Source organism: Lissotriton helveticus, chromosome 8, assembly GCF_964261635.1.
Source record: "Lissotriton helveticus chromosome 8, aLisHel1.1, whole genome shotgun sequence".
NCBI lineage: Eukaryota > Metazoa > Chordata > Amphibia > Caudata > Salamandridae > Lissotriton > Lissotriton helveticus.
In genome coordinates this window covers 79995246-80013490 of record NC_136069.1, presented here as the reverse complement: position 1 = coordinate 80013490, position 18245 = coordinate 79995246, and the positions used below count along the sequence as shown (strand labels likewise).

Below are 18245 nucleotides of genomic sequence, written 5' to 3'. Positions count from 1 at the left end.
TTAGTAGACCAGAGACACCCCAAACGTTCCGAGGCATAAAGCGGCGTCGCCAACGTCATTCGATCCTCCCATCCCAAACTCACATTCGCGGCTCGCCACACAGTTACTGCACTCCTGGACGGGCCCACAAGATGGCGCCCGGCTGATCGGGAATAAAGCGCTCTATTAAAGTCCCCACCTGGCAGCTGGAGTCTATCCATCTCGAATGCAGGATTTCGACCCGGTGAAAACATCACGTGATTAATAGCAGATAGCTGGGAAGCCCAATAATATCGCTTGATATCAGGGAGCGCCATGCCCCCGTCGTACCAAGGGATGGTGAGTTTCGCGAGGGCAATACGTGGACGCCCGTCCCAAATCAATTGCCTTTGAAGACTCTCGATCTCCCGGAAATAGGTCTTGGGGATAGCGTCATAGGAGTTCTGGAGCGCGTAGAAGAACCGCGGCAAGGACATCATTTTAAACAGGGCCGCCCTGCCCAGAGGAGACAAAGGAAGCTTACGCCAGCGGGCCACGTCCAGTCGCAATCGAAGCAACGGGGGGAGGAGGTTACGCTCAAATCGGAGCGAGGAGTCCAACGTAATAAAAATCCCTAAATATTTGAAGCCAGACTGGACCACCTGGATGGGAAGTCTGCTCGGCAAAGGGGGTAAAACACCCGAAAGAACATACACGCAGGACTTGGCCCAGTTAATAACGAGGCCCGAGTTGGCACCAAAGGAAGTGAGAACGTCAAACATAACTGTCAGAGATTTACGCGGGGAGGTGAGATATAAAAGAATGTCGTCCGCATAAAGCGAAACGCGGTCCTCAAAGTCCGGAGACCAGCGAATCCCCTTGAGCGAAGGCTCCCACCGAAGCCAAGCAGCCAATGGTTCCAAGGCGAGCGCAAAAAGCAACGGAGACAAGGGGCATCCCTGACGGGTACCCCTACCAAGGGTGAAAGGGGCCGAAACTCTACCATTTACCACTACTTGTGCCAGAGGTTCCGCATATAATAACTTGATCCAACCAATAAACTCAGGCCCGAAACCAAATTTCTCAAGAGCCGCCCAAAGATAAGGCCACTCCACAGTGTCAAAAGCCATTGAGGCATCCAACGACGCCAAAATGGCCGGCTCCGTCAGAAGCCCCACCCTCGCAATCGCGCCGTGGAGACGACGCAGGTTCAGAGCCGTGTTGCGATGCGGGATAAATCCGGATTGATCTGGAGGGACCAAGCCACTAATGACCGTCAGGAGGCGGGACGCCAGGAGTTTCGCCAACACCTTGGGTTCAACATTTAGGAGGGATATGGGCCAATAGGATGAACAAAGGTCTCGCGGTTTGCCATCCTTGGGGCTGACAACTATCGTGGCCAGTCGCTGATCATAAGGGAGAACACCCCGTTCCCGGGACTCCAGAAACATGGCGCGAAGATATGGCGCCACTCTGTCGGGACGTAACTTGTATAGTTCAATTGGCAACCCGTTCGGGCCCAATGCTTTGCCCGAACGGAGTGAACGGATGGCAGAGGCTATCTCATCAACCGTAAAGGGGGAGTCCAACGCTACACGATCCAAATCAGTGACACTGGGCAGAGCTATATCACGCAATAGAAGGCGAGAGTCAGCCACATCTCTCACAGACACAGGGGTATACACCACACGGAAGTACTCAGCAAAACGGTCAACTATGCCAATCGGGTCCGTCACACTCACACCACTCGAAGACTGAATCACGGGTACCACACGATTAGCTCTCTCCTTCTTATCCAGCCATGCCAGCAATTTACCCGCTTTGTCACCCACATCATACAAACGACCCTGTTGCTCCCGAAACATCACTTTAGCAGCATCCGTGACCACAGATTTATATGCAAATTGTTTCAGACCCAGGGCGTGGAGTTTCGCAGACGTGACACCAGATTCCAAAGCATCCTCCAATGCAGAAATCTCTCCCTCAAGGTCCACCACCTCCCTATTCCTCGCCCGCTTAGCTTCAACAATAAGGGAGAGGGCCTGCCCACGAATCACCGTCTTAAAGGCTTCCCATAGGGACACAGCTGAGGAGACCGACCCCTCATTATCCAGAAAATACGCGTCCAAAGACTTAAGCAAAAGGCTGCGGGTATCGGGGGAGGTAAGGTACCACGGATTGATGGGAGCTACTCTGCCCACCGCCTCCACTCCAACCTCAAAACGAAGCCAGAGCGGAGAGTGGTCAGAAATACCCCTGGGTAGGTGTACAATCTCACGAACCGCTGGCGACTGAGCCGCAGGCATCAGGAAATAATCCAGCCTGGACAGACTCCCATGGGCCCCAGAATGAAAAGTGTATTGAAGCTGAGTAGGATGCAAAAGCCTCCAGCAATCCACCAAGCCAAAGGTATCCAAAAATCCACCCAACCACCGTTGGGCCGCAGGAGTATCTCTAGGGGGGTGGCGATCGTGAAGACCGGAGAACACCGAATTAAAATCACCAGCCAAAAAGAGAGTACTATCAGGGAGGTCCAACAATACGCGGCCCAAATCTGAAAAGGTAGAAGTCTGCAAGCCGGGGGGCACATAAACAGTAAATAAGGAGAGGGCACGACCCTCATAGCGACCCACAAGGACAGCATATCGCCCCCGATCATCCTGAATCACATCATCAATAGCTAGGGGGAGGGAAGCCCGAACAAGGATACCCACGCCCCTAGAACCCGAGGTAAACCCAGAATGTGCTACGAGGCGATAGCCCCACCTATTCATTGCATGACAAACATTGCCTACCAAATGAGTCTCCTGCAGGAAAACAATATCAGGAGATAAACGTCGTATACATTTCAACACCACACTTCTTTTGATACGATCTCCCAGACCGTTAACGTTCCACAAAACAAATCTCAACCCGCTACCCCCCATCCCACCCAACAAAGCCAAAACCCCCCACCAATGAGCATGACACCAGAAACATCTTCAAATACAGGATAAGATCGCCTCGAAAACAAAACACACAAACAACGAACTTCCCAACCACACACCCCTGCAAAAAGCTAAAAAGCCACCCCAACCTGCAGTGTGCATGTCGCCCAAGAACCCCTATTCTACACAAAGACCCCGGAGGAGGAAAGGCTCTGTCCCACCCGCCACCCCGATCAAGACCAATGACGAGAAAAAGAACATACATCAAATCACATAAGCGGTAGAGGAACAAAGGCACACATTCCTGGAAGAGTTACTCAAAACAAGGCATCCGGCATAGATGAAATGTTCAGCTCTCTACACCACCTTCAGCACCGCCCGGGTGGGCATCGGACTCAGTCTCAGGAGGTCGGTTAGGCAAGGTGTCCAGCCAGTCATTCACAGCATCCGGCCGATCAAAGAAGAAGGTCCGGTCATTATACTCAACCCGCAGCCTAGTCGGAAAGAGCATAGCGTAGCGCATCCCCATGTCCCTAAGACGCTTCTTGGCACCACGAAATCCCATCCGTTGCTTCTGGACCTGTTGGGAAAAGTCCGGATAAAAGTTCACCGTGGCATTCTCAAAGGCCACCGGGCCCTTCACCCGCGACGCCTGCAGGATAGCGTCCCGATCTCTATAGTGGAAAAGCTTGGCAACAATAGGTCTCGGCGGGGCGCCTGGCTTACCCTGGGCCCCCGGAACACGATGTGCACGCTCCACTGTGAAGAATTTACTAAGGCCAGACGGAGAAAGGTGGTTCTGGATGAGGTCTTCAACCAGGAGATCAACCGAGTGGGGTTCTGGGTTCTCCGGGACACCAACCACGCGAACATTACAGCGACGTGCCCTGTTCTCAAAATCTTCCAAGCGCCGGGTCATGAAATCGTTCATCCTACGGAGATTGCCAATCTCCGTCTGTACCTCAGAGACGTCCGCCGTGAGACTGGATGATTTGATATCCAACGACTTCACCTTTTCGTTCGTTTTGGAGAGATCGGTAAGGATTAGATTCAAATCGATTGCCACGGTGTCAATTTTGTGGGTCAAGGTTTCGTATTGTTGGCCTATTGACTCCCTCATGCCAGAAATGGCGCCCATGATGTCCTGTAAGGAAGGCTCCGTCGACGCATCCACGACGTGGTCAGATGCACTGGGACCGGGCAGGGCAGCTCCGGGGGACCCCTTAGAATGGGTATAACGGTCCATAACGTTGGATTGGACCGGACCCCCGCGCAGAGGTGTCTTCGTCTTGCGCGTTTCCCGGTCCCCTCTGCCCGCCATTTTGGAGATGCGTCACAGGGAGAGTCACCAGGGTCAACGGACCGGGCACCAGAAATGGAGGCCTCGGGACCAAAGGACCGTAACAAGAGTATCACCAGAATAGGGGCAGCCAAATAGGAGAACAGTCCAGCCAAAGGCCCGACAGCCGACTCGCGTCCTGGAACCAGCTCTGGCCCGACCCTCTCGCCGATGTCCCAGTCAGAGGCAGAATCGAAACCGAAACTTAAGAAGGGGACCCACAAGTCCAATTCCCCTGCCGTTGTTGTTCAACTCCAAGACGGCCACCGAACCTCACCCAGTCCCGGGCGCACCTCAAGGGCGGAGCCCAAAAGTTCAATTCACCATAACTCAGGCACCCGGGGTCAAAATAAATTTCTGAAAGATCCAGGTAGATCAGCCCAACGTCCTCTATACAAATCCTCGCGAAAAATCAGGATTCATGCAGGATATTATGCCGGGAGCGGCGGGGGTCCGGGGAGCGCTGTGCTCACGCGGCCATCTCGGATGCCCGCCAAGCTCCTCTAAAAAAAAACATTTTTTTAAATGTATCTTGGTCAGTCAAAGAAGACAGTGTTCCATTTCATGTACATACATAATTGCAAACCTCCATACACAACGAAGTCACAAATTAGCATGTTCAAAATAATCGTTACATCTCTCAGCAATTAGTTTACACAACCACATTACAAAAATGTGTCTTGATGCATCCCGAATAAAATGAGATCATAGTTTTGACATTCATTACACAGAACTTTTATAATCCCAGCCCACTACAGCATTATTATTATTATTATTATTGTGAGTTTTATATAGCGCCTGGTTACCAGTAGGCATCCCAGCGCTCACCAGAGAAAAAACACTACCACACTGAAGCAGGCGTTAAGCAGAGAACAAAAAAGTTTTTAAAAGTTTGCGGAACCGAAAGAGGCTGGCTTCCGAGCGTAAGTGCAGAGGAAGAGAATTCCACAAGGTGGCCACATTTATCGAAAACCTTCTGCCACCAGTTCTTGCCTTCCGCACCCTCCCGACCTGCAACAAATGTTGATGATCGGAACGGAGAGAACGGGGGGCCTTATAGGGCTGAACCATATCCCCCAGAATGGGTGGACCTGCCCCCTGCAGGACTTTATGGGCGATACAGAGTGACTTGAATTTCACCCTGTCCCTGACAGGGAGCCAATGCAGCGCCTTCAATGCAGGGCGAGCCGACTGACGCCTGGGCAGACCCATCAGGAGCCTGGCGGCCGCGTTCTGCACTTGCTGCAATTTGTTCAGGGTAGATTCTGGTGCGCCCAGGAACAACGCGTTGCTGAAGTCCAGCCGCGAGATGATAAGCCCCTGGACGAGAAGCCTCCTAGTAGCCGCAGGGAGCAGCGGTAAAATCTTCCGCGCAGATCGAAGCAGCCCAAAACACACGCCAGCTGTCTTTTTAGCATGAGTTTTAAATGAAAGGTCCTGCTCGAGCCACACCCCCAGGCTCTTGATCTCCTGCTTGGGGATGGGAACTGGTCCCAGGCAATCAGGCTAGCTGCTGGGGGATAAAGATGGAGAAGAGTTCCCCAGCAGCATCAGTTCCGTCTTGGAGCCGTTAAGCTTTAGTGCTGAGCTGCACATCCACGTGTAGATCTTATCCAGACACAAGTGCAGCCGGTCGGGTTGGTGAGCCGACTGGGAAAGGCCTACCACCAGCTGAGTATCATCAGCATAGCTGATGATCTTAATACCCAGCGGCAGTACCACACTCTCCAGGGGGGCCATATAAACATTAAATAAAGTGGGGCTCAACGAAGAGCCTGTGGTACACCACACTGGAGAGGGACTGAAGATGATTTTTCATGGCCTTCCCACACCTCAAATGTGCGGCCTTCCAAGAAGGAAGCGAACCACTTGAGGGCCAAACCGGTGACCCCTACCCCCGACAGCCGTTGGAGAAGCACCTGATGGTCCACGGTGTCAAAAGCAGCACTAAGGTCCAGGAGGATCACTGCCACTGATCCCCCCGAATCCAGAATGCTCCTAGCATTCTCCACGACCGCCAGCAGGGCGGTATCAGTCCCCTGACCAGGACGAAAACCCGTCTGGGAGTCGCCCAGGAGGGAGTTAGCCTCCAAGAAGTCCGACAGGCGGCTATTCACCAGCTTCTCAGCCACCTTGCTGAGACCCGGCAGCAGGGAGATAGGCCTGAAGTTGGCAAGGTCGGCAGGGTCCAGGTTAGGCTTCTTCAAGAGGGCCTTAACAACCGCACCTTTCCAACTCAGGGGCACTACACCTTGAGTGAGGGACAGATTAATTAAGTCCGTCACTAGGCCGCCGATGGTTGATGCCACCTGCTTTAGATATTTGATAGGTGCCGGGTCTTTCGGGGAGCCACTCTTCATGGTCCTCAACACCGAGAGAACTTCCTCCACAGTAACAGGACCAAGAGAGACCAGCTCCACTGATCGCATCCCCGGCTGAGAGCTGGAGTTGCTACCAAAGGAGGCTTCCTCACTTAGCCGGGGAAGGGATGCCAGAATTTTATCGATTTTTGTACAGCATGGTGTAAATACAACAGCCTAGATAGTATAATGAGTGCTTACGCACTAATGTACATAATCAGTCCGCCATTTGCATGGAGCTAAGGTATTGCACCAACGGGTCACAGAAGTCCCTAGGCCGGGAGGCCTGTGGTAGTTCCTCCGCATATGTTTCCAGCCTCTCCTTGCAATGTGTCATATCTAGCCAGTCTTTACATTTCGGTTCGCGTTTGCTTCCCCATCTCATTGCTATGCGTCGCGTAGCCAGCAGTAACACCACTGCCAGAAATGTACGTCTGCCAGCCAATTTGATCTTATAAATACCTAAGAGACACCCCAGGGGTGCATTGGGGACCTGCTCGGATAGCATAATAGTGAGAATGTTGGTCACTTCCAGCTAGTAATACTGGGCCAATGTTATGTAGTGCCTTCAAAGTGTGGATGAGGAGTTTAAATTGTGCCAGTTTGTGAACGGTGAGCCAGTGGAGCTCCTTAGGTGTGTTGTGTGATGCAGTGGCGGGAGGTGACCGTCAACACTGGAGAAAGGCGTTGAGGGGACCGACTGCAGATGAGCAGCATAAGAGCAGCACGAGGATTGAATGGACCTGGCTGCCTTGACGCTCCATTAGGCACAGGAGGCCTGTGCCTGCTCTCCACCCAGCTTTCTGAGACAGCCAGGTGAAGAGGTTTACAATGTGCATGTCAGGCTGGCCATCGCAAGACAGCCAACCAAAGTGACTTGCGCAGTATAAACTGGTGGGGTAAGCACCACTCCCCGCAGCCAGTCAGCAGCAGTGCCCCGCCCCTGGGAGCAGTGCAAAATAAAATGGTAGTTCATTTTATTACCTTTTTTTTTACTTTTGCTGCACTGGTAGCAGGGGGGAGACGCTCCTCTACCTATATAAGGAGGGGGCTGGCGCTGGTGTCATGTGACTCCGGCATGGGAGGTTGAGAGTGATTCTGGCTGCAGAGTTCTGATTGGTATATAGTCTTCTGGTGAGTTTTGTGTTGATCCCGGCTTCAAGGGCGTTCCCATAGTCCAACTTGCTTGCAACCAGGGCATGCACGGCAGTTTTCTAGGTGCTGATTGGGAACCATTTGAAAATCTTCGTTGGTATCTTCAGGGTAAGGAAGCATGAGGCGGCGATGGCACAGACTTGGGGGTTCATGTTGATGTTGATTGTAATCTTGAGGTTCTTGGTGTGGGTGTTGGTCCTAGCTCTGTTGGCCACCTGGTGGAGTCCTACGGTGATATACTCTTCCTGAAGATCACAATTTCAGCCTTATCAGTGTTCTGCTTTTGACAGTGGTGCGATTTCAGTGATGCAGTTGTTGAAATTGATCCGCGTACTGGGCATTTCGTCCGTGAGGTACAGAATGAGCACATGTTGTCGGCGTAAGAAAGGACATTGATATCATTTGAGCGGATTATGCTGACTAGAGAGATCATGTAGACATTTGTTGTAATTACAGTTGCTTGATTGGGTATTTCTAGCTCTTGGCTACAAAGTGAACGACTAAATCCAAAAGCTTGCTGGCAGAAATGAATCTTTGCTCTTTGGTTCGAGTTCACCATTAGTCAAAATCACCCTAATACACGTAAACTATGTGAGCTATGGTTTCCTGGCAGGGAAAGGTTTGCCTCTCATATTTGCCTCTGGTTATCTGCACGAGATCCTATGTATTTCATATTCTTGTCTCTATTCTTGTTTTAACGATGTAGAACTATGTTTATTAGAGTGGTATGACAAATTAAGACTTAATCTTTGTATGTAATCATGTATATTTATTGTGTGAATTTGCAGGATGTTTTTAACTAATTGTTAATTTACCAAGAAAAAAAGAACGTAATCAAGTGTGAATTCTGGTTCAGTTGTATTTTTTTTACAGGAAAATATTCTCGTCTAAGAAGTAGAACAGTGCACTGGGCAAGAGGAAATATGAGTTTCTGTCTCAGGGCAACAAGGATGCATCACTGGCCTCAGAGTCGGGTGCTGCAAGAGGAGGTGTAAACGCCACATCCTGGGCAGAGCGAGGTCTCCAGGGAAAATACACGACACTCTTCTTGTTACTGAACCTCGATCTGAGCTGAGCCGGGCACCAGACTCGAGCCTGGCCGGCCCAGCATGAAGCAGCTGGGGTGCGGAGCTCTAACACGGGGAACCAGAGACCTTGCTTTGTTTTCTTCACATATGAGTGACTCTCATGCGCACGTGCAGCCCATATCGGTGCCTGCGTCACTCCTGGCGTGAGCGCGCCTTCCAGCGCGGCTCTTCCAGCGGAGGCTTCTGTGACGCAGCCGCGGTGAGGCGGAAGAAACTGCAGTGACAGACGCGAGGGGCAGGGCGGTTCAGCCAATCACAAGGCGGCCTGCGAGAGAACCCCACCCCCTCCTCCTTGGAATTATCTCAACAGGTGAAGCGAGAAGGGGCGTGGCCTGGCAGCAGCAATGCATAAATAGGCAGACTGAAGGTCGTGCCCAGAGACACAGAAGAGCAGGAAAGAGGGAAATGTGCAGACGAGGAGTCGAGACGGGGCGTCACCAGAGAAAGGAAAGAAATAAAGAAGGAAGCAAACTGCAGAGAAGTTCATCTCCTGGAGGCCGAGCTCCGGAGGGTCCCGGCTCAAGGGAAGGTCTGAGCTCTTGAAAGCTCTAAGGAATCCAAGCAGCCAATAATTCCAGCTTAACTAAAGTCTGGAGGGTCGGAGCTCTGGTGCCCGAGCTCTTGTGGTCCAAGCTCTAAAGAATCCCGGGTCCAGGAGGACTTTGCTCTTAAAGGGACACATTTTCAAACGATGCAAGATCCACTCTCTCTAACTCAAAAGTTCTGGCTTCTGCAGGAACTGCTCTAGAGGGTGCCATCTCTAGAAAGTCATTGCTCTAGAGGATTCAATCTCACTGGGGTTCCAGTTCCACGGGTCTGAGCTCCAGTAGATCCCAGCTGCAGAGGATCTTAGCCTCAGGAGGTTTGTGCCCCAGAAGGTTCAAGCTCCAGAACTCAACATTGTGGACATCATGGGCCTTTTCCTGAGCACGCTCTACGACACTCTAATGGGCTTTCGTGGACTGAAAGCTCGGATCTTGATGCTGGGCCTCGACGCTGCTGGGAAAACGACAATCTTATATAGATGGAAGCTGAATAAGACAGTGGCCACCATCCCTACAATCGGCTTCAATGTGGAAACGCTGGAGCCCACCTGGAACGTGTCCTTCACTGTCTGGGATGTCAACGGCCAAGACAAGATCAGACCTTTGTGGAAACACTACATCTTAAACACAGACGGCCTGCTGTTTGTGGTGGACAGCGCTGACTCAGAGAGGTTTGATGAGGCCCGAGATGAGCTGGTGGCCTTCCTTGAGAATGTGGAAATGCAGGACGTACCTTTTGTGCTCCTTGCTAACAAGCAGGACTTGCCTGGAGCCAGCAGCCCCTCCGAGCTGGTGGAAAAGCTTGGTCTTCAGAAGGTGCGGGGGCATGAGTGGCATGTCCAAGGATGCTGCGCCACTACCGGTGACGGACTGGTGGAGAGTCTGAAGAGGCTCACTGACATGGTCAAGCAGTTCAGGAAGAGCAGGGCAACATGACAAAGACTGATTCTGTCCCCCTAATATTTTGTGGATTGTAGAGACTCCAAGCATGAGTTACAGAGAATGGGCTGCCCTGACTGTACTGTGCACATCTCTACACAGTGATCTAGGGGAGAGGTCCCAGGTGTGCTGCAAAGCTGCTTCCATCTTGGGGCCTGCATTAAGACTTTTCAAAGCTATGAAATACTGTGACAAAATACTCAAGCAATACAGGTGGAGAGAGAAGTTGAGATAGTTTGCATTCTTCTTCAGCCATGTCATGGTTATCCTTTGCACATTCATCTCCTTCCATGGCAAGAGTTTAGTTATTTTCATAATTAAAAACAGAGGCTCAGCAGTACCTATGTTGAGATAACTTCCTACTGACCACAGCCTCTCCGTTTATACATACAGTGCAATGTGTTTTTTTCAAAAATATTGAACTGCTTCAAAATCTACTGTTTAACTGCAAAACAACTGCACTATCTGATATGTTTTTCAACTTGAATAATACATTTTTACGATCACATTTTGCAATCATTATTACATGTAAATATAAAATTATATTTTTACAGTGGTTCGATGTTGAGATTTTGGGAAATAGGAATGTACTGTAGTCACATATTATTTCCCTTCAGGAAATGAAACAAGACTGCAGCGTTGAGGGCGAGCTGTTGTGATACCAAGCAAAAGGTCAGGACTGCTCTGTTGCTCATTTATGTTTTTATGATAGGATTTAACGACATTTGTGCAACTCTTAGTCTCAAGGTACAGCAGCCTAGCCCAAAACTAAACAAATAGTGCCCTGCACAGGGATCAAAATCACACCCTCAGCCAAGCTGGTTCTAGAGCAGTGATTCCAAACCTTTTGACTTCTGCCGACTCCCACTTAATAATTACTGAAATTCAGGAATTTCTATGATTTTTATTTAATTCACAAACATACACAATGTATTATGTATTATTGCCGTTGGTAAGGTTGGAGATTTTCTAATTCAACTTTGGCTACTGATCATCCACACTATAATCTGTTTGATTTACCTGCACTTCTTTCACTGATCCTTTGAGGATGCCAAATTCAGTTTTACATTTTTGTTCTTTATTTACATATATTTTATCAATCTGCTAATAGTATTTACTTTTCCAAGCAGTCGTGGACCCTTAATATAGCATTGGGTTAACAAGCACATTTCCATACTTGACATCGTTCAATGACTAAAAAGAGGTAGGAATTTCTCAGGTTTAAGCATATTAATGACATCCCAGGAAATGACATAATTTGATGTGATCCAGATCAGCTCACTGGGGTAACAGGAGTGGCTTTGATACAGAGGACATCACCATGCGGGTGCTATTGTATGAAATGAGTTAAATACCCTAAATAACCCTATAGAAGCATGTCACCAGGGTAAGATTGCAGCCCTATTTCTGTGTAGTCATTTTCCAATCCTCTCTCACAGATCACCCGCTCCTTTCTCACACACCATATGTGGCCTCCAGCTTTATCTTTGGCATTTCTCCGGCCTTCTACCGTGTCATATCCAAACGTATTACTCTCAGTTTCACCACTTCCTTGATTAAGCACAGCCCTTACACGCTATCGTAGGATCATAATTTGTTATGTTATGTTAATTTCGATTTATATAGCTCCAAATCACCGACAGGTCTCTTAGCGCTTGCTTTGGGAACCCGTCTTGGCTTTCCCTGCGAGATAACCCCTACTGGGAATCCCCAAGGTGAAGACCAGGCATCCCATCGCAGTAGGGCCGTAGTGGAGATTAAGCAAGCTATTGCCCAGAGTTGCGGAGTGTGAACCCATGATTCGGTAGGCACCGAGGAGAGAATTATCAAGTCCATGGACATTTTGAGCTCAAGACCCTGCCGCGTCGGGAATTGAACCCTGGTCCCGGGTCTGACCTCTGCATCAGGGTCTGCCTCCTCTAACCAGTGAGCCACACTTCTCCACTTTTGCTTGTGCTTTTAAGAGTAAGAAGGACAGAGAAAAGGAAAGAAAGTAGAAAAAGAGATACAAGGAAAGAGAGGAAAGAGAGAGACAGTAGGGGGAGATTTGCAGAGAAAAATTGAAATTGTGAGGGAGTGAGATGGAGAAAAGCAAAGGAGGAAGAGTGAGAATGAAAGAAGGATGACCTGGCTCAAAGGTAATAACATATCTTCTCTTCTTCACAATGCAACATTTAAAACATAAACTATATAAATCACAAGCGAGACAATAGTATCTATAAATTACAAGCAAGACAGTATTGCCTTCCATAATCCTGGTAATACCCTGGAGCTATTTTTCTCCTCTGTTGTTTAGAACAATCCACACCATCTAGTTTTCTCAATGGATTTCGACCCTGATCTTTCTTGCACCCTCTTTTACCAACTGCATCAAACATCTGCTGTAGTTACAAGCAATTATTACCTCTCTCACATTTGACTGTCCCTACTATTTATCTTCATTTAGAAACATAAAGCTACTACACCCTTTACCTTCACTTTCTCTAATGCTTCTTCCTTTCCACAAGATGCCACTCTCCTCCAATTACACTTCTCTTCAGTCATCAGGACTGCAAGCAAATCATGCACTTCCTTGGCCTTGAAAGAGTCACGTTAGTTGCGCTTTTACTAAACACCCAAACCTTTGGTTCACCCTATCCCTTGTCCTTCAAACATCCACTTTCTCACACTGGAAGTCCCCCCCACCCTCTGTCAATTCATTGGTCTACTACGCAGGAATCATTCTGGTGCTGGGCGTTCTACCCCTCCTCATGGTAAGGGAAACATCATTGGTAACACAATTTTTCATTACGCAATATACCAAGACCAAATCACACACCATCCTTTTTGTATATCAATTCTATTGGCTTGTGCAAATGGAATTTCTCCCTTCACCATACCATTACTCATTTCTGCAATGGCGTTGGCTTGTGGAATACACATAGCTTATATGTGAATGTGGAATTCCACAAAACGCAAGATGTTGTGTAAATTCAAATAATGTTACTTGAGTGCCATTATCTCTGATAAAAATAGAGGTATAACCCCTCCTCACTGAAAATGTCAGCCACTGCATTTGTGGTGGCCTTAATCAAAATCTCCTGAAGGAAATTCGCCACCAATCACTTACATTTTGCATCCATCATATCCAAGACAAATTTTAATGCTCTGCTCACCCCTACAACAGACTATTACAGTCAACACAAATGCTACGCTACACTATTCCACCGTTCAACCCACAATACTGCATCACAGTCCATGCGCAGCCACCAATACTGAGATTGCAATCATTTCCTTGTTAAAGTCTGGCCTAAGTGGCTTCCATGTGCTAAATCAAAAAAAAATGTCACCCTTAGAGCTAATGGCGGCACAAATTAATCTCCTCTCAGGACCACTTTGTAACCAGACAACGATCATTTTTCTAATACTTTCAAGTACAAACACAACAAACTTGGGACTGTACTTTCCTTCGTCCTCCTAATATCAAATATACTACTCCTCTCAACACTGCATCAGCTTCCATCCCTCTAGACCAATATTCTCTGGATACCGGTCCTTGGCTCTACTCAATTACATTATCCTCACTTGCCACCACTTCTTCCATTTCATTAGTTTGGACAGCTTTCATTTTTTTTTTTATATTTCTTTTTATTGAAACAAACATCAGCATAAAATACATTACAGTGGGTCAATCCCGGTAGCTGAGCAAACATAATGGGGTGACAGGATAAACAAAATTCAAAAGAAATTTCGGAACTTCACGGAGAGGGGGAATCATCAGATGCAACTTCAAAGGGCGGTGTACAAATTTCTCCTCTGTAACTATTCCAAGGCCCCCAAATCAATGACCATTTCCGAGGGCCTCTCCTAGCAAGATACGTAGTCTTCTCCCTGAACATACACCAATCTAAGTTATTTTCCCACCCTTCGAGTGAGGGGGCCTGCTCCGCTCCCCATAACTGTGCAATATTGCGTTTGGCGATCATATAACTCAGAGTGACCCATTGCGTCTGCAAATTATTTAAGTCATTAGGTTCCAATATGTTAAGTAAGGTTATCCTCGCGTCCGCAGAAAGGGAAACTCCGAGCACCTTGTGAATTGTGTTATGTATACTACGCCAGTATGTGGTGACATATTCACACTCCCAAATGATGTGCATAAAGGTACCAACTAAACCACAGTTCCTTTTACAAAGCCCCGAGTCTGAAAGTCCCATATGTACCAATCTAGGACCTGTTAGGTAAATCCTGTGTAACATCTTGAGTTGAACCAGTCAGAGGCGAGCTGGGATCGCAACCTCCCTGGGAGAGGACACAGCTAACTGCCAGTCTTCCTCATCTAGCTCAATTCCATCTTGTGACCACTTGTCTCTAAGCACCTGAAGAGAATCGGTCCTGTGGTTAATCAGCTTTTTGTATATAAGAGAGATCGTTTTGTCTGGCAGATGGCCATCTAGTATTCTATCTTCCAAAGGGGAAGCCTCTGAGGGCTCAGCCCCACCGGGCAATAGTGACAGAAGAGAATGCCGGACCTGTCCATACCGAAAGCATTCAGAGTGTGCAAGTTTATATTCCTTCTGCATGTCTTCAAATTATTTCATCTCCCGCTTCCCCTAAATATCTTTGACCGTGGAGATACCAATGAGTTCCCACTTATCAAAGCCCTTCGTCTTCCACAGCTTGCCAAGCCGTTCAGAGTCCGTCCCAAAGCGGGGTGGCCATAGTCAACCTATCTTTCCAACCCAATGAGTCCGTGGCCCCATGCCAGACGTGTACGGAATGCTTAGTAGGTGCTGTTTACTTCACCTTGTTAGGTCGAGAATATAGGGCTCTGTTATAGTTGTTACCGGGAAGTAGCCATTTGTCCATTGCGTAGCCAGGGTCATCGACCCGGCCATACGTACAATGATTAATTGCAGCTAAGTGGGCCGCCCAATAGTACCTTTTGATATCAGGGAAGGCAATGCCTCCATCGTACCAAGAAAGAGTCAACTTATGCAATGCAATGCGAGGCCTCCCTTCCCACAGCAGACTTGGACAGCTTTCTTATTCAGTTCCTCCCAATGTATAGATGAAGGAAAAAGACAACCAGCTTGGATATTACACCATAGGGTTAAAGTCCTGGAGAAGTTGATCAACAGACCCTTAGCCAACCACGTCAACAAAAACATTCTCCTAGACACCATTCAATCAGGGTTCAGACCATTATATAGCTTGGAAACCATAATAGCTGACATCCATAGGATCATGAACAGAGAAGAAACACATTGCAGCCCTCATGCTATTAGGTCTCTTCGGGGCTTTCAACACTGTATTACACCCCGTTCTCTTCAAATGACTACATGAAACTGACATCCAAGGACCAGCACTCTGCTGGATGTGCTTCTTCCTGACTGGTCGTACCAAATCAGTCAGCCTGGCCTCGTACTGTTCGTAAGCCTGCAACCTCATCTGCGGCTCATCAGCCTGACCCTCTTCAACACCTACATGATCTTGTTTGCCAGCATCATTCGTTACCATGGTATCACCATCCTATTCTATGCTGCTAACACACAGCACCCCTGTGGACAAAACACCTATCACCTGGGCCAAGTTCGCCACTTGCATGACCCACGTCGCCGGCTGGATAAAAACACAACTGCCTCAAACTGAATACCGACAAGACAGAAGCTGTTATTTTCTGCAGGAAATTATCACCATGGTACTCCAACTGGTGGCCAGCGGAACCTACCCACCACCAAACCAGTAACCTCAATATTGTCATTAATAACCATATCATCACGACTGCCGAAGTCAACACCATAACTGCCTTCTGCTTCCACACCCAGTAGATGCTGAAGACAATCTTTAAATGGTTACCCACCAGCCCTCGCTGATCCTTACCCAAGCCCTCATAACAAGTAAACAAGACTACAGGAACATCCTCTACCCTGAAATCAGCAAGCAAATGTCCAGGCAAATCCAAATCTTACAAAAACCAGGAGCCAGGATTTATATTTATTTTTGATTTTTTAGAGTTTTATATAGCGTGAACTAGGCCCGAGACATCGGGTATCAGAGCGCTTTACATGAGCACCAGTTTCGTTACAGATGGACAAAACTCATTTTTGTTAGGCCTGGGGAGATTAAGTAATTTGCCCAGAATCACACGATTGTGAGCGTCATTGCAAAGACTCAAACCTGGTTCCCCAGCTTCGAGGTCGACCACTCTAGCCGTAAGGCTACATCCTCTCCCCTTGGATTACACTCAACCAACCACATCATACACACATCCAGTCCTTAATATGTAAAGGAATTGGTGATGGTGCCCAAAATTCTGCTTATAAGCCTGAGGCCAGCGCTATTACATGTCGGCATACTAAATAACAAAACTGCATAGCCTTCAATCCAAATCATGCCCCTTTAATCCACTACCACTCATTCCCATTTATCTCACTCTTACAGGTTCCCTTAGTAACAGTTTTCCCTTCTTTTCTTCATTCTTTTTCCTTTTTTTCCCCTCTCTTGCTCTCAGTAAATGTCTGACGAGGAAAAATAAGTCCACCACACACAAGAAGTAAGGAGTAGGAGGAAAATAATGTCCCACTTCGACATCCACTAACAACGTCTAACACACAGTGCTTAATTTGAGCCAGGGACTGGCACTTATTTTTCCTCTTTTTACACACAGAAAGAAGAGGGACTCAATAATCAAGAAATGCTGTGATCAAAGAATGAGAGGAAAACACTCAGATGTTTGAATCTGCCCCCACACATAGTAAACTGTGTCATGGTTCATCATAGGGCTGCTGACACACCTCCGCGCAAGCCAACGCTGGAGGTGGAGCAATAGGGAGGGGAAGACAATACAACATACAACAATGAAAAACAATGGGATCATAAGTGAATAAAGGTGCAGAAGTTGTAATTAAAACTAGGCACAGGTAATCCTTAATCCCATTTTAATCATTGATTCCCTGCCCAGAGTAAAAAGGTCTAATGAGAGACCACTGGATGGTGGTGTGAAGGACTTATAATGAGTCACCTACTCCTTATCTCTGCAGAAAACGTCAACATGTTTCAGCTAGTAAAAGAAAATACCCCGGGTTTCATCAGGACCTGCATATAAATTATCCCAGGGGTACTAACCCTCTCTCCTTTGTCCAAAGGTAGAGGGTAGAAACCCTTATCAATGAATACTCCCAACTAGTATGTCGAGGTGATTTCCGTGGGGAACCTGTAATAAAGGCAGTAAAAACACGTATCAAGCAAATAGTCCAGTGCCCCAGTGAATAAAATTACACGCACATAAAAACATCCTGTAAATGTTCCCCCGAACTGATCAAGTCAAAGATTCAAATGTAGGCAGTACATCCCGTATCAGGCCAATAGAATATATTTATCCAAAGTCCATCAGTGCACCTAGTAGTTCTATGTGTCCCAAACATGTGCATAGTCAGCACTTATTTACTATAGCCTGCAGTAGCGGGCTATACCCGCTATTAAAGGCCCCTCCCATGTTAAAGCCCTGCGCCGAAGGCGAGAGACTTTAACAAGGGACCAGCACTTTAATAGCCGGTATAGCACTGCTACGAAGGGCTATAAGGTTATTAGAATGTTCTGCCACTAGAATGTTCTAACAAATAAAACAAAGGCCTCTCGGAGCTCGAGGGGATTTACAGCATTCCAATGTTCCAATATTCAGTACGATTAAAAATATGTAAAAACGTGGAATGTCAATGGGTTAGGAAACAAAATTGAACGGGGCTTGGTTTCCACTTATCTTAAACGACTTAAATCTGAAATCGTCTTCCTACAGGAGACACACCTGTTGGGATCTAGCTGTTCTTTCCTGGGTAGAGGACATTACACTACCTTAGCGCATGCGGGCTTCACGAAGAATTCGAGAGGGGTGGCGATTCTTATTAAAAAACCTCACCCACTCCGTGTTACTCAACAATGGGTGGACCCAGATG

General features: G+C 47.8%; 1 protein-coding gene and 1 pseudogene across 2 annotated transcripts in view; one reads left to right on the top strand and one right to left on the bottom strand.

Annotated features, from left to right (window-relative positions):
• Nucleotides 1-18245, bottom strand: part of LOC144772394 (uncharacterized) — a 552770-nt gene that overhangs the window by 196547 nt on the left and 337978 nt on the right. The window lies entirely within an intron of this gene.
• LOC144772390 (uncharacterized) lies at nucleotides 9159-10817 on the top strand (annotated as a pseudogene).